Here is a 17430-nt window from a genome sequence, read left to right on the forward strand (position 1 = left end):
TTCCTTGTGCAACGAATACTCATCGGTCTGGCTCTAAACGCCCTCCTCAGTGGGACCGGTACATATACAGGACAAAAGAATAATGCAAACAGTCTTACAGCTATGGCAAAATACCCTCGATTTTGTGCGAAATTCTCACAAGAAATCGTGGCTTTCGTGTTACCACGTTTCGCTACTATCAGCAAGCAAATAATATTTCAGCAGTGACCCTTTAAACTGTGTAATTGTACAACTTTAACAAATTATTCTGCGCTTGACGCTTCCTATCAAACTATCTTTAAATGGCAAACAGGCTGCACTGTACACAACATATTCTCGTCTATGCAATCCAATTTTACCATCTAATTAATTTCCTTTTCGAATATTTATTTACATGTAATCCCACAATTAACGTCAATAACACATTAGCACACGAAAACCCTTCCAAAATAAAACACATGAATAGTTAAAACTACGCCTTTAAAATTGCCTTTATATACGATGTACAAATTTCTTTCTTTAAATAAACAAATTTTTTTGCCATCTCTTCAAACTTCAAGCACCGAGAATTACGCTGCTTCTAACTATATTGTGGCACCGAATTTTGAGCGCCTACATATTCTTTTTGTGTCTTTTAGTACCATTAACTCCGCCATAATACGAAATATAAATGTTCTACTAAAATTTTACTGTAATAAACATGTAATATTTAATAATTTTGTGCATAATAGTGTACACATTACATACAGATTTCGTCAGTGGAACAGCTCTTCTGTAACTGCCTCCGGGATAATTGTTCATGCAACTGGGCCAATCGCAATTCGCCACTTAGCACTCTGTTTAATTTTATTCTTCCTTCAGGACCCTCTTGTTCAAATTGTAACTATTTTTTTCTTATGATTTAGCACCGCTTTATGCCTCATCATAAAATCAGTGCATAACACAATGTTTTTTACTTTTTTTTTTTGTTCATCAGTCTACTGACTGGTTTGATGCGGCACGCCACGAATTCCTTTCCTGTGCTAACCTCTTCATCTCAGAGTAGCACTTGTAACCTACGTCCTCAATTATTTGCTTGACGTATTCCAATCTCTGTCTTCCTCTACAGTTTTTGCCCTCTACAGCTCCCTCTAGTACCATGGAAGTCATTCCCCCATGTCTTAGCAGATGTCCTATCATCCTGTCCCTTCTCCTTATCAGTGTTTTCCACATATTCCTTTCCTCTCCGATTCTGCGTAGAACCTCCTCATTCCTTACCTTATCCGTCCACCTAATTTTCAATATTCGTCTATAGCACCACATCTCAAATGCTTCGATTCTCTTCTGTTCCGGTTTTCCCACAGTCCATGTTTCACTACCATACAATGCTGTACTCCAGACGTACATCCTCAGAAATTTCTTCCTCAAATTATGGCCGGTATTTGATATTAGTAGACTTCTCTTGGCCAGAAATGCCTTTTTTGCCATAACGAGTCCGCTTTTGATGTCCTCCTTGCTCCGTCCGTCATTGGTTATTTTACTGCCTAGGTAGCAGAATTCCTTAACTTCATTGACTTCGTGACCGTCAATCCAGATGTTAAGTTTCTCACTGTTCTCATTTCTACTACTTCTCATTACCTTCGTCTTTCTCCGATTTACTCTCAAACCAAACTGTGTATTCATTACACTAACAGCAGATCATTTAATTCTTCTTCACTTTCACTCAGGATAGCAATGTCATCAGCGAATCGTATCATTGATATCCTTTCACCTTGTATTTTAATTCCACTCCTGAACCTTTCTTTTATTTCCATCATTGCTTCCTCGATGTACAGATTGAAGAGTAGGGGCGAAAGACTACAGCCTTGTCTTACTCCCTTCTTAATACGAGCACTTCGTTCTTGATCGTCCACTCTTATTATTCCCTCTTGGTTGTTGTACATATTGTATATGACCTGTCTCTCCCTATAGCTTACCCCTACTTTTTTCAGAATCTTGAACAGCTTGCACCATTTTATATTGTCGAACGCGTTTTCCAGGTCGACAAATCCTATGAACGTGTCTTGATTTTTCTTTAGCCTTGCTTCCATTATTAGCCGTAACGTCAGAATTGCCTCTCTCGTGCCTTTACTTTTCCTAAAGCCAAACTGATCGTCACGTAGCGCATTCTCAATTTTCTTTTCCATTCTTCTGTATATTATTCTTGTAAGCAGCTTCGATGCATGAGCTGTTAAGCTGATTGTGCGATAATTCTCGCACTTGTCAGCTCTTGCCGTCTTCGGAATTGTGTGGATGATGCTTTTCCGAAAGTCAGATGGTATGTCGCCAGACTCATATATTCTACACACCAACATGAATAGTCGTTTTGTTGCCACTTCCCCTAATAATTTTAGAAATTCTGATGGAATGTTATCTATCCCTTCTACCTTATTTAACCGTAAGTCCTCCAAAGCTCTTTTAAATTCCGATTCTAATACTGGATCCCCTATCTCTTCTAAATCGACTCCTGTTTATTCTTCTATCACATCAGACACATCTTCACCCGCATAGTGGCTTTCAATGTATTCTTTCCACCTATCTGCTCTCTCCTCTGCTTTTAACAGTGGAATTCCCGTTGCACTCTTAATGTTACCACCGTTGCTTTTAATGTCACCATATGTTGTTTTGACTTTCCTGTATGCTGAGTCTGTCCTTCTGACAATCATATCTTTTTCGATGTCTTCACATTTTTCCTGCAGCCATTTCGTCTTAGCTTCCCTGCATTTTTTATTTATTTCATTCCTCAGCGACTTGTATTTCTGTATTCCTGATTTTCCCGGAACATGTTTGTACTTCCTCCTTTCATCAATCAACTGAACTATTTCTTATGTTACCCATGGTTTCCTCGCAGCTGCCTTCTTTGTACCTATGTTTTCCTTCCCAACTTCTGTGATGGCCCTTTTTAGAGACGTCCATTCCTCTTCAACTGTGTTGCCTACTGCGCTATTCCTTATTGCTGTATCTTTAGCGTTCGAGAACTTCAAACGTATCTCGTCATTCCTTAGAACTTTCTTATCCCACTTCTTAGCGTATTCATTCTTCCTGACTAATGTCTTGAACTTCATCCTACTCTTCATCACTACTATATTGTAATCTGAGTCTATATCTGCTCCTGGGTACGACTTACAATACAGTATCTGATTGCGGAATCTCTGTCTGACCATGATGTAATCTAATTGAAATCTTCCCGTATCTCCCGGCCTTTTCCACGTATACCTCCTCCTCTTGTGATTCTTGAACAGGGTATTCGCTATTACTAGCTGAAACTTGTTACAGAACTCAATTAGTCTTTCTCCTCTTTCATTCCTTGTCCCAAGCCCATATTCTCCTGTAACCTTTTCTTCTACTCCTTCCCCTACAACTGCATTCCAGTCGCCCATGACTATTAGATTTTCGTCCCCCTTTACATACTGCATTACCCTTTCAATATCCTCATACACTCTCTCTACCTGTTCATCTTCAGCTTGCGACGTCGGCATGTGTACCTGAACTATCGTTGTCGTTGTTGGTCTGCTGTCGATTCTGATTAGAACAACCCGGTCACTGAACTGTTCACAGTAACACACCCTCTGCCCTACCTTCCTATTCATAACGAATCCTACACCTGTTATACCATTTTCTGCTGCTGTTGATATTACCCGATACTCATCTGACCAGAAATCCTTGTCTTCCTTCCAGTTCACTTCACTGACCCCTACTATATCTAGCTTGAGCCTTTGCAATTCCCTTTTCAGATTTTCTAGTTTCCCTACCACGTTAAAACTTCTGACATTCCACGCCCCGAGTCGTAGAACATTATCCTTTCGTTGATTATTCAATCTTTTTCTCATGGTAACCTCCCCCTCGGCAGTCCCCTCCCGGAGATCCGAATGGGGGACTATTCCGGAATCTTTTGCCAATGGAGAGATCATCATAACACTTCTTCAACTACAGGCCACATGTCCTGTGGATACACGTTACGTGTCTTTAATTCAGTGGTTTCCATTACCTTCTGCATCCTCATGTCGTTGATCATTGCTGATTTTTCCGCCTTCAGGGGAAATTTCCCGCCCCTAGGACAAGAGAGTGCCCTGAACCTCTATCCGCTCCTCCGCCCTCTTTGACAAGGCCGTTGGCAGAATGAGGCTGACTGCTTATGCCGGAAGTCTTCGGCCGCCAATGCTGATTATTTATCAAAATTTAGGCAGTGACGGGGATCGAACCCGGGACCGAAGACGTTTTGATTATGAATAAAAGACGCTACTTACACTTTCACAATAAAACGACTCATTCTAAACTTAAATCTGTCACTCTGAAATTCTCCTAACATGTCTTCTCTTACATACTTGTTCTAACCACCTGTTGCAGTTATAATTTTCAAACCAGTGACTGGAAAAGTTATCAATTTCATTTTCTTATGCATATTTACTTATCTTCCGATACGTCTGACACATTGCTTCCAGAACCAATAAGGGCGTATATTTTCTCGTCACAAACATCGATTTCCATGACTGGCCGCACATTCTCATTTTTTCCTTGTCCAGACACTTCTCCCTTAACAGATCGTTTTCAATATCCCACCCTCTATCTTCCGCATTTAAAGTACTTGTCCTAACTACAGACAATTCCTCAAAGTGGTCACCTTCAGCAAATAATTCGTCAAAGCGGTTCCTCTGCACCCATTTCTTGCTTTGTTCCCTGATGTCCTCTTGCCACTTCATTTTTCCAGTGTCCTAAATGAGGTAAAAACTCCTTCAGATATTACAATATCGATTCCAATCATTAACTGAATCATCTCTCTCCTTCTTACCGTACACTCTGTACTAAAGTAAGTTCCTATCGCCCATCTCTTTATTATTCTGACCTTTTTCCAACTTAGCATTGGACTATAGTAAACCATGCAGCTGTGTTACTGTACTGCTTCAGCGGTATAAGCGCTCGCACATCTTCCTAGTAAGCAAGAAACGTGAGTTCAGCTGCTGGCCATGAAAAATTTTGATTTTCTCCGTCAGCTTCTATCATTATCGAAAAGACTGACATGCTTCAAGGATAATTTAATTTCTACAGATCGATGTAACATGTTCACTGAAGTTTCTTCTTCATCCAAAACTAAAGGTTCTTCCCCCCCTCCCCTGTCCCTCCTCCACCCACTATACTGAACTCTTCTTCACAGTTCTCAGTTTCAGTAGCTATAATGTTCTCGCGCCCATCTGCATCACTTAAAACCTCATCTTCATCTCTCTTTAGTTACAAGTTACTTTCATCTACCAATACAACACAAACTGCTCAACTAAAACCTCCATATCCCACGATACATTAAAAACTGCATGGCAGTTCATCTTACATCCACCGATGCATTACCTCGAACTGACGATATCATAGCTATGCCGCCTTCACAGCTATTTCTTTCAAATATTCCACCATCTGCAACACAAAATTTGCCGTTACTGAGTCACACCTCACCAAAAACACACTCGCTTTCCGACAAGTTGGCACTTACCTCTCCATTTTACCTTTCCTCTCGTCAGAGTCTTCTGCTACTTTATTATTTTCCCTCCAGAATTTAATATGCACCTGCCTTAGAGTGACTGATGTCTTATTAACCATATTGTCCTTACATCCATCCTACAACATCCACTCATAATTTACGTTCCCGTCATCGGTTCACTTTCATTTACTCTTAACCCATATTCTATTCCCATTACATTGTTCATTCCATTCAACAGATTATGCAATTCTTCTTCACTTTCGCTGAGGACAGCCAATCTTAACGGTGATATCCCTTCACCTTGAATTTTAACCCCCGTTTGAATCTTTATTTCCATCATTAGTTCTTCGACGTACAGATTGAACAATAGGGGGGAAAAATTACATCCCTGTCCTACACCTTTTTTAATCCATACACATCGTTCTTTGTCTTCCAGTCTTATTGTTCCCTCGTGGTTTTTGTACAGATTCTATATTACACGTCTTTCCTTACAGCTTACCCCAAATTTTCTCGGGATTTCTACATTGCATTATAGATCTCTTTTTCCAGGTCGACAAATCCTGTGAACTTGTCTTGATTTTTCTTCAGACCTGATTCCATCAACAGCTGCAACATCGGATCCGCCTCTCTGGTGCCTTTGTGTTTCCTAAAGCCAATCTGATCGTCATATAGCAAATCATCAACTTTTCTGTTTATTGTATTAGTAAGTGCCTTGTATTTCTGTATTCCTGAGTTTCACCAAACAGTTTTGCATTTCCTTCTTTCGTAGATCAACTGAAGTATTTCTTCTGTTACTCATGGTTCCTTCGCGGCTACTTTCTTTGTACCCATGTTTTTCTTTCCAACTTCACCGATTGCCCTTTTTAGAGATGACCATTAAACCCAACTGAGCTACCTCACTGAGCTGTTGATTACTCCAGTATCTATAGCCTCGGACAACTTCAAGCGTATCTCTTCATTCCTCAGTATTTCCGTATCCCACTTCTTTGCACATTGTTTCTTTCTGACTAGTTCAAATGGTTCAAATGACTCTGAGCACTATGGGACTTAACGTCTGAGGTCATCAGTAGCCTAGAACTTAGAACAACTTAAACCTAACTAACCTAAGGACATCGCACACATCCATGCCCAAGGCAGGATTCAAGCCTGCGACCGGAGCGGTCGCTCGGCTCCAGTCTGTAGCGCCTAGAACCACATGGCCACTCCGGCCGGTTCCTGACTAGTCTCTTAAACTTCAACCTACTTTTCATCATTACTAAATTGTGATTTCAGTCTGCTCCTGGGTAGACCTTACAATCTAATACCTAATTTAGGAATCTCTGTCTCACCATGATGTAATATAGTAGGAATGTCTTGACGTTTCCAAGTATACCTCCTCCTCTTATGATTCTTGAACATAGAATTTCCTATTATCATTTGAAAGTTATTGCAGAACTCTCCTGTCTCATTCTTGCCATCAAGCCCGCATTCTCCAGGAATCCTTTCTTCTATTCCTTCCACTACAGCTGCGTTCCAATCCCCTATGACTCTTAGATTTTCATCTTCCTTTACATAATTAATCACCCGTTTATTATGCTCGTTTACTTTTTCTATCTCTTCAACTTCTGCTTGTGGCGTCGGCATGTATACCTGAACTATTGGTGTCGCTGTTGATATTCTGTCGACTCTAATGAGAACAATCCTATCACTGAATTTTTCACAGTATCTCACTCGCTGCCCTACCTTGTGGTATCGTATCTACTCCTGTTATTTAATTTTCTGCTGCTGTTGATGTTATCCTATATTCGGCTCACCAGAAATCCTTGTATTCTTTCCATTCACTTCACTACCCCCCTCCCCCAATCCCTCTGCATCCTCGTGCCGTTGATCGTTGTTGATTCATCCACCTTTAATGGCAGTTTCCCACATCAAGGGCAAGAGAGTACACTAAACCTCTGTTCGTTCCTCCGTCCGCTTTCACAAGGCCGTTTGCAGAGAGGGTGGCTTCTTATGCTGGAAGTTTTCGGCTGCTATTGCTGATGCTTTTTATTCAAAATTTGAGCAGTGGTGCGTGTCGAACGCGGTAGCGATGACGCTACCCCTACATCACCTACATTACTAAAACTGATTATACTAGATAGTTCTTTATCTGCTTCCTCAGTAGATTCAACCTACCTCTACCACGTGCAGCTTCATAGCTGTCTCTCTTACAGATACATAATTTTTCAGACTTACACTCGAACTATGTCTACGTCTACATGACTACTCTGCAATTCACATTTAAGTGCTTGGCAGAGGGTTCATCGAACCACAATCATACTATCTCTCTGCTATTCCACTCCCGAACAGCGAGCGGGAAGAACGAACACCTAAACTTTTCTGTTCGAGCTCTGATTTCTCTTATTTTATTTTGATGATCATTCCTACCTATGTAGGTTGGGCTCAACAAAATATTTTCGCATTCGGAAGAGAAAGTTGGTGACTGAAATTTCGTAAAAAGGTCTCGCCGCGACGAAAAACGTCTATGTTGTAATGACTTCCATCCCAACTCGTGTATCATATCTGCCACACTCTCTCCCCTATAACGTGATAATACAAAACGAGCTGCCCTTTTTTGCACCCTTTCGATGTCCTCCGTCAATCCCACCTGGTAAGGATCCCACACCGCGCAGCAATATTCTAACAGAGGACGAACGAGTGTAGTGTAAGCTGTCTCTTTAGTGGACTTGTTGCATCTTCTAAGTGTCCTGCCAATGAAACGCAACCTTTGGCTCGCCTTCCCGACAATATTATCTATGTGGTCCTTCCAACTGAAGTTGTTCGTAATTCTAACACCCAGGTACTTAGTTGAATTGACAGCCTTGAGAATTGTACTATTTATCGAGTAATCGAATTCCATCGGATTTCTTTTGGAACTCATGTGGATCATCTCACACTTTTCGTTATTTAGCGTCAACTGCCACCTGACACACCATACAGCAATCTTTTCTAAATCGCTTTGCAACTGATACTGGTCTTCGGATGACCTTACTAGACGGTAAATTGCAGCATCATCTGCGAACAGTCTAAGAGAACTGCTCAGATTGTCACCCAGGTCATTTATATAGATCAGGAACACTAGAGGTCCCAGGACGCTTCCCTGGGGAACACCTGATATCACTTCAGTTTTACTCGATGATTTGCCGTCTATTACTACGAACTGCGACCTTCCTGACAGGAAATCACGAATCCAGTCGCACAACTGAGACGATACCCCATAGCTCCGCAGCTTGATTAGAAGTCGCTTATGAGGAACGGTGTCAAAAGCTTTCCGGAAATCTAGAAATACGGAATCAACTTGAGATCCCCTGTCGATAGCGGCGAACTATCTTTCTCTTCCCTCGAATAAAACACTAAAACTCAGCCGTGTATTTTCATTACCTAAATTATAAGTGTTTTTTGTAATCGTGCGTTCTCTTTTTGCCGTGCCACTTCAAATAGCTACAAAATTTGTCTCCCTTCCTAATAATATACATTTCCGGCGTTTGAACCTTATATATCACATTATTACACACACAGAACACCTTCCATTACAGGTCCGTTTCCTCGTCGATTTATCTTGCTACCCTCGGGCATGAGACGCGAGGTAAAACAGTTTTTCCATCTAGTGTCTTGGTATGGAGGTCCGATATTTGCTGTTCCATCAAAGATATGCTTTAGATCCTTATATCATTTACAACTCCTCCGATCTTGAAAATTCTTATGAGTATCACCAACCCGATCCCAGTAAAATACTGAGTTTTAGTTCCCTTTCTCGCTTCGTTGATTTGTTAGTGAGCTGGTCCTCGACAATAGTTTTGCATTTTATGGTTTTAATGTGAGATTCAAAAATTTTTCCCCTCTTATTATCACCATTTTGATCCCCTGTACCGTATGCAACTCCTTTATTGCTGTTCCTACTGCACTATTTCACCACTATTTTTTTCCGTAATATTATTTTCACATTTTACAATTCCAGTGTGAAAAGCCATTTCCGTATCCAACATTTTATCACAGTTTTTATTCCCAATGCCTCATAATCCATATTTGAGGTTGCTGCTGCGCTGCTTCGCCACTGTCTCTGTCCTCTATATCATTTTTACTTTCTACTATCTCAACCTGGAAATAAATTATGAGCTTTACTTCACTGCTTGCTTTCTTAGTCACATCGTCAGGTGTCTTTTGCTTAGGCTCACAGTTCTCCACACCACTAAATACCACATCCTGCAACGCATCAATTCCATTTCGTACTGGTTGCCCTACTGGATCATCTTTGTTGTCAAAAGTTTTCATACCAAAACTGGTTTCAGGATTTGAACTTTCCCTTTCAGAATTAATTCCTGTACGCCATTTTTTACTCACAGATACCACGTCCTATATGTCAGAATTAATTTGTGTCACCATTTGAAATATTAACTCCCAATTCTCCTATGTACCAGAATTATTTCCCCTCTCTGGTAATGAACTATCTGACTCGCTAACTTTTGTCTCAGAATCAATCGGTTATTGTTTAATCACGACACTCCTCATTTACGACAGTTTCCCAGCAAACTCACATACGATCACACCTTCATCGTCATGAGGTCTGTGCAATCAGAATGGCAGTATACTTCCCATAAATCAACAAATCACTACTAGCTCGCCAAAGTAACGAAGTCCCATGCTTCGAACTAGCTGCAAATAACCCCAGCACAGCAAGTAAATGACGTCCAAACTCCTTGAAGCACATTTATAACTCGCTGAGTCAAAGTCCCACTTGCCTCGGAATTTCATTACGTATGAGCAAATCTTAAAGTATTCGCGACCTACAGTGGCTCATATCCTACCACTTTACCTCACTGACTGCTTTGCAACATTAAGTCTCTTCTCTGTCACGTCTCGACGCGAAGTTCACTGTATCGCGTATCCACATCAAGTATACCCTATCACATCTCCACACCACGTGGAGATCTGCTCTTTGTTACATACTAATGGGGAAAAAACCCTACTTTTGTCCCTTGCTGGCAGGTTCTCTGTCGACGCGCGTGGCCCATTCGAAAAGTCCCTGCAGCCGCACGCCACTCTCGTGACCCATTTTAAAACTTCTCTGCCGCTGATTTATGAGCATGTGCGTTACGTTACACTGAGGATACATCTAGAGAGAAACGTATTCTTTGAATACTGCCTGAGTGATATCGACATACACTGAATGGTTGGATATTCAAAACCCATAGACGTTTAGAAATTAGCAAAGCGGAAACATGTTGCATGAACACCCATAAGAGTTAACGAACATGTAGGTCAGTTACTTCAACATCAGATTCTCCTGTGCGCAAAAGTGAGAAGAAATTATGAAATACACAGTACACCTAAGGTGAGATAAATCAAAATATTATCAATTTCGAAACTGAGAACGAAATATAAACAATTCATATACAAAATAATATAGAAAGTGTCCTAAGAGTAATGGTCAGTATCCAGGAATATGAGAGGAACGAGCATTCGAAGCAGGAAAAACTATTAAACAGGGGCCCTAAAATGCATACCTTAAGATATACGAGCAAATATTCACGTTTGACACTTTGAAACAGAACTTTACCTTGTAAGCTCTCTGATTTCTATATTTTCAGAGGTGGCAGAATGGACGAAAACAACAAGAATAATATCCAGGACACGAGGGCTCAAAAGTTCATGCCATCTTCGCTACTGTGAAATACATCTCTTTCATTAGGCAAGTGCTCAAAGCTCATTAGGTATGCACTTTAAAGCCCATGTTCACTTGATATTTTTTTCTTGCAGTAGAAGGTATTTGTTTCACAGTATCGAAAACAAAGAAGTGCTGATAGCTCTTACGGTATGCGTTTTAGTGCCCAGGTTTAGTAGACCTTTTCGTTTCGAATGATAGTTCCTTTCGTGTCTCTGAATACTGACCATTCCTCCTGCGATACTCTATAGGACTAGAGAACACAGACTAAAAAAATTGTTAAAAGTGACATTTTGAAGAGAATTCAGCTTTACTAATTTCTAAAATGAGGAAGTTTCGCTTTTATTTTTTTATGTACGTAAAATTCACCTAGTCCTCATAGCAATATGTGGACAGGCATTATCCTGCAACAAAAGGATGCCGTCCATAAACAGGGTGTTAGGAATTCATAGCTCGCTTCAGTTTTTGCAAGGAGTCAACGCACCGTTGTGTGTTAATTGTGGCGCCGTGTTCCAGAAAGTCAATGAACAGTGGCCTTTGCAGTCGAAGAAAAAGTGCATTATGACTTTTCCCGGAGATGGCTTGCCTGTTGTTTCGCTACATAAGTGTCGCTGAGAAACCCTTACACATCCTCCTTACAGTCCCGATCCCTCCCCATGCGATTCCCATATTTTTGGAGCACTAAAGAAAGATATACTTGGCTTTCGATTTGATTCGGACGAAGAGCTACACGCCAGGGTACAATCATTGTTCCACAGACAACCGCTAACAATCATTAATAGTTACGGTGATTACTTTTTTCCCATGTCTCGTTTTCGTTTAACTGCCCCTTGTAGTTACATAGAGTATTAAAAAAACACACGTTTGTTTCCATGCATTCTTCTAAAAATTCAAATGTTTGACAACCATTACTGTTACTCGTCAATAATAGAAAGAAAGAAAAAAATGTAGGCAATTTATGGATAAAATATCTGTTACAATAATATCTTATTGGGAGTAGATAACTGACCAGTGAATGTAGCCTTCAAAATGGCGTCTGCGACAGAAGTGCGTTCCAAGCAGTGAGCTGTCATTGAGTTTCTTTTGGCGGTAAACCACTGCATCACAGATATTCATATACGCTCGAACAATGTCTACAGACAACTGGCAGCGAAGAAAAGCACTGTGCTTTATAGTTTTTGATACTATCGTCAGCTGTAATCTCATTATCAGTTTATAGGCAACCTGTTTCGACGATACGCCCTTTAACACATAGTGGCTCAATTTTCCGAAAGACATCAATCGGAAAGTCCCACATGAAAATAACCGGTGTCCGTATCAGTTCTTGCGATAAGCAACTACACATGGTGACGCCGCACATAGAAGTCGACTTCTGTTTGTGGTCCCCCCCGTGTACATTTGCTATCTTTCGGGAAAATTTTGCCACTATACATGTTGCAGGGCCTGATGATGACGTAGTGTATCGTCGAAACAGGTTGCCAAGAAACCGATAATGACATTACGGCTTACGGTAGTCTTGAAAATTGTAATGTTCCTATCGGCTGTAGTCATCTCCTCCTACTTGACAATGATGGACGTGAAGAAAAGCACGGTGAGTCGTTGAGCGAGGCGTCTGTCACGTTTGCAACAAGGTCGCTTAAACGTGCCCCATCGCTCGCGTGCCGGCCTTTCGCAAAGCAGTGACTTCTGCAATGTTGGACCTGTCCATCAGTTGGGGCAGTCAAAGATATGTGCCCACTGAGTCCTTCGAAACTTGACAGAAAACCAACGAAGGATGCATCTACACCTACATCATACTCTGCAAGTCATCTAATGGTGTGTGGCGGAGGGTAGTTTTTGTACCACTAACTAATCCCTCCATCGCTGTTACATCCGCTAATAGCGTTTGAAGGATGATTGTCAAAAGCCTCTCTATTGACTCTAATTTTTCGAACTGTCTCTTCATGGTCAGTACGCGATACGTATGTGCGGGAAAACAATATGTTATCCGACTCTTCCCGGAAAGTGCTCTCTCAAATTTCAGCAGTTAATCTCTCCGTCATGCACAACGCCTCTTTAGTAACCTCTGCCAACGGAGTTTGTTGAGCATCTCCTTCACGCTCTCGTGCCGACTAAACGATCCCATGACGAATCTTGGCGCTCTGCGTTGGATCTTCTCTATCAGTCATATGTGGTAGGGACCTGGTACCTAAGATAGATGATCAATACTCAAGAATCAGTCGAACAAGGGCCTTATAAGCCAGTTCCTTCGCAGATGAACTACATTTTCTTTTCTTCCTATGAATCTGGCTCCGGCATCTGCGTTATCCTCTATATGTTTTATGTGGTCATTCCACTTAAAGTCATTCTAGATACTTACTACGAGATATTTTACGGCAGATACTGTTTCCAGCGGTTTGTCACCAATAGTGTAGTTTATACAGTAGTGGATTCTTTTCCTATGTGTGCACATTATGTTATATTTATTAACGTTCATGGTCAACTGCAAGAGCCTGCACCATTCATAAATTCTCTGGAGGTCATTCTGCAAATCGTTACTATCTTCTGGCGTTGCTACTTTGTTGCACACAACCACTTCATCTGCGAACAGCCTTAGAGGGTATCCAACGCTTTCTACTAGATCTTTTATACATATTGTAAGCCGGCCGCGGTGATCTCGCGGTTCTAGTCGCGCAGTCCGGAACCGTGCGACTGCTAGGTTAGTTAGGTTTAAGTAGTTCTAAGTTCTAGGGGACTAATGACCACAGCAGTTGAGTCCTACAGTGCTCAGAGCCATTTGAACCATTTTTGAACATACTGTAAACAGTAGAGCTCCCACCACGGTTGCTTTGGCTAGTCTGGAAATTACCTTTTCGTCTGTCGATTTTCTTCCATTAAGAGCTATATGTTGCGTTCTGTCTGCAGAGAACTCATGAATCCAGCAGCAAATCTACTGCGATACTCGATAAGCTTGTATTTTTTTTCACTAAATGGCAGTTTAGATCAAACTTCATATTGTTCTGAGGACATATAATTATAAACTATTTGCCGGTCGTTTTTCACGGAGATATTTTCTTTTTGTCTTTTACAGGCCTATTTTGGGGTGAATGCCATCTTCTGATTATATCATGATATCCACGTGATAGCGATGTCTCATTTGCTTTAACAATATTGTATAAGTTTGCTCCTTCGATGTTGTCGGAGCTATAGTAGATGTTAAACTTTTGCTGGAGCAGTTATTTGCGTAGCTGTCGAATTATGAAAGTTTATTTCATAATGAAATTTTGTTACAGCTATATTAACAATTCAGTCAGTGATGTTTTGAAAGGAGCAAACTTTTACAGTAGTATGACAGCAACTGAGACAGCGAAGTCAAATGATATAACCTGAAGATGGGAAACTTGCTGAAATAGGGCTGTAGTAGTAAACAATATAATCAAACACAGCAGCATCTTGGTCCCAGTACAAAGCATATAATGTCTTTATATGACATATACGACGCTGCAGACCCAGATGAGTACAAGTCAACTAGTTGCCCTTTGAAACTTTACGGATAAGTGAATAAAACTGTATGCAAGATCCCAAGACAATTTGAAATATGTATGAGCATAGGATTTCACGGGAAGAATTCATATAATTGAGATTGTTCTGGATGCCAAAAATGTTAAAGTTCCGAGAGCGCACATCACCTTCCTGATAGAGCCAACTAATATGTTCCTTCTACGTACTTCTCTCGAAAAGATGATGAAGATGAAATTAAAGATATACGAGCCCTCACGGAGGCTTCCCGGCAATCATTTTTGCCGTGAACTGCGAATTATTCGCGGAATCAGTGGGGACGGTGGTGAGAGGGGGGGGGGGGGGGGGGAGGGAGGGTGTTGCAGTGGTACAAAAAGTACCCTCTGTCACACACCGCAAGGTGGCTTGCGGAGTATAGAAGTAGTTGTAGCATTCTGTACAAGAACGTATAAAAGGTTTTGTACTCTAATGGAATCCAAATGAAGTAGCTATTTTAAACAGAATGGCTTTGCATGCAACTGAACGGGGGCTTCAATTCCCATCCGTCTTTCCTGATTCAGAATACCTGTGGTTTCTTTTTGTTAATTTAGGCAAATTCTGAGATGATTCCGCTATATGCCCATTAAGAAGAACCTGTCCCATTCCCTTCACAATACACCTTTAAGTATTTAAATGCCAGCAAATAATAATTATGCTTTTGTTCTTAAGCTGTGATACCACACGTGTCCAATACCGTTCTAAAATAGTTCCACGTGTGATTAAAAGTACTTCTACTACACGTCTGTCTTTCTCTCACCGTGTATTTGTGATTATTTTCAAGTATTATTGCGCTTTTTTCAAACTTTATCGGGCTCATTCTAGTTCCGCCAGGTAAAAACAAGAATGAAACCATTGTCAGCGGCCATGAAATGGTATTATTATGCTCACTATAATTTAAGATAAAGTATTGAAGAGTTTATCTCCTTTCGTAAACGCCTGTGCGTGAGATTTGAGTACAGGTGGCTAAATCGGATTGTGGTATGATATACAAGTTGTAATAAAAGCAGTTTTTACGTCTGTGTCAGTTAACACACGTAAGCCTCTTTGGTGTATTTATCTGTTTGCTTAAGGATAAGCATAGGTGCATGCAAAACAGATATAAACGCATTGACATACGGGACACTGATTGTATTTGGATTAGATACATAACATTTAAATCCGCTTATTCCCATTTGTTAAATGGAACTAAGTTCTTACCTTTTTTCCTTTTTGTTTTGTCCAGCTGTGCGAAATAAAGAAGATGTACACATTTTTCGTGCCTGGAGAAAGATTACAGAAGGTGGAGAAAATGTTTCGCAATTGTGATGATTCATAAAGATCAATATAATAACGAATCTCGGCAATAAACAGTCCTTACTATGTCATGGAAATACACAATATAACTATGTGTAGGTGGTAATGAGATTAAATAATTAGTATTTGCTGGAAAAACAATAACTATTGCCTACTAGGTATCGCTAATTAACTCTGTGGAGATAACTTAAAACAGTTTTTGTCTTCGGCTAAGACCTTTACTAACTGCAGAATAAGATGAAAGTGCTATGCTGAAACTTACAGAACGTCATCATCATTGTCATCAGTCATTTAGCAATATTTTGAAGTCATTCGTCTTCTGGCAGGTTTCATGCGGAATCCCACTTCTTCTCCTGTGCCCACAACTTCACCTCTAAGCAAGACTTTCACTCACCGTCTGCAGTTATGTGATGGACACATTCCCGTCTTTGTTTTCTCCTACAATGTTACTCCTAGTACAGTGGAAGATATTCGCTGAGGTCTGAGGAAATGCCCTATTTTCTGTCCCTTCTTCTTGTCAGCATTTTCTTAATTCTTTACTGACCGATTCTTCGGAGAACCTTCTTATTTATATTGCCAGTCCACCTAATTTGCAGCATCCCTCTGATACAGACTTCTCAGACGCTCCGATTATTTTCTTTTGCTGTTTTCCTCGCAACCATGATTGACTTCCACACAATGCACTGCTTGAAACGTACATTCTCAAAATTTTCTTTTTTAATTCACTTCCACATAATTGCGATGCTCGAAACGTACATTCTCAAACTTTTTCTGTGTAATTTATTCTTTAAGGCAGGAGAGGTCTTTCATCTGCTCTGTGGTCTCAAATTTTGATCTTAAGACTAAAATTAATCTCATCTCCACTACTCTTCATTGCTTTCGTCTCCCTATGGTTTACTCTCAGTTCGAATTCTGCGCCCATTAGACGCGCATTTCATTCGTCAGATTCATGCAATTCTTTGCTTCGTAATATGTGTTGACAGACACATGCCTTCAAGGTTTGTAGTTTCAGCTATGCGTCTATACTGTTTCAATGTTTTTTAATATCGTTTGCTTAACTCCCATTAGGGCGTCACCTCATCCATTACTTAACACTCAAATTTTTAAAAAAGCTCTCCCTTGTTCCGTTTCCCATTCGGTTGACTGCTCACATATCCTATCGATCTCCATTTCATTTTTATAACAATGGAAATTATGTGTTCCATTTCACTTTCTGCGGTGATCGACTCGTTCGTTTTCATATCCCTCCGAAATCAGAATGCCTTATCGCATTTCTCGTTAACTTGCTAAGAATTCTCAGCTCTTTTAATGGAACTGTACTCCAAATTCATGTATGGCTGTCATAAGCCAAAACTGCTAATACACACTAACTGTGAATTTCTGGTACAGTTTCATTGTTCGCTTTGTTCTGGAATCTCTATGCAAAATGTTCTGGAATCTTACATATCGCTGACAG

This window comes from Schistocerca gregaria, chromosome 3 (genome assembly GCF_023897955.1).
Source record: "Schistocerca gregaria isolate iqSchGreg1 chromosome 3, iqSchGreg1.2, whole genome shotgun sequence".
Lineage (NCBI taxonomy): Eukaryota > Metazoa > Arthropoda > Insecta > Orthoptera > Acrididae > Schistocerca > Schistocerca gregaria.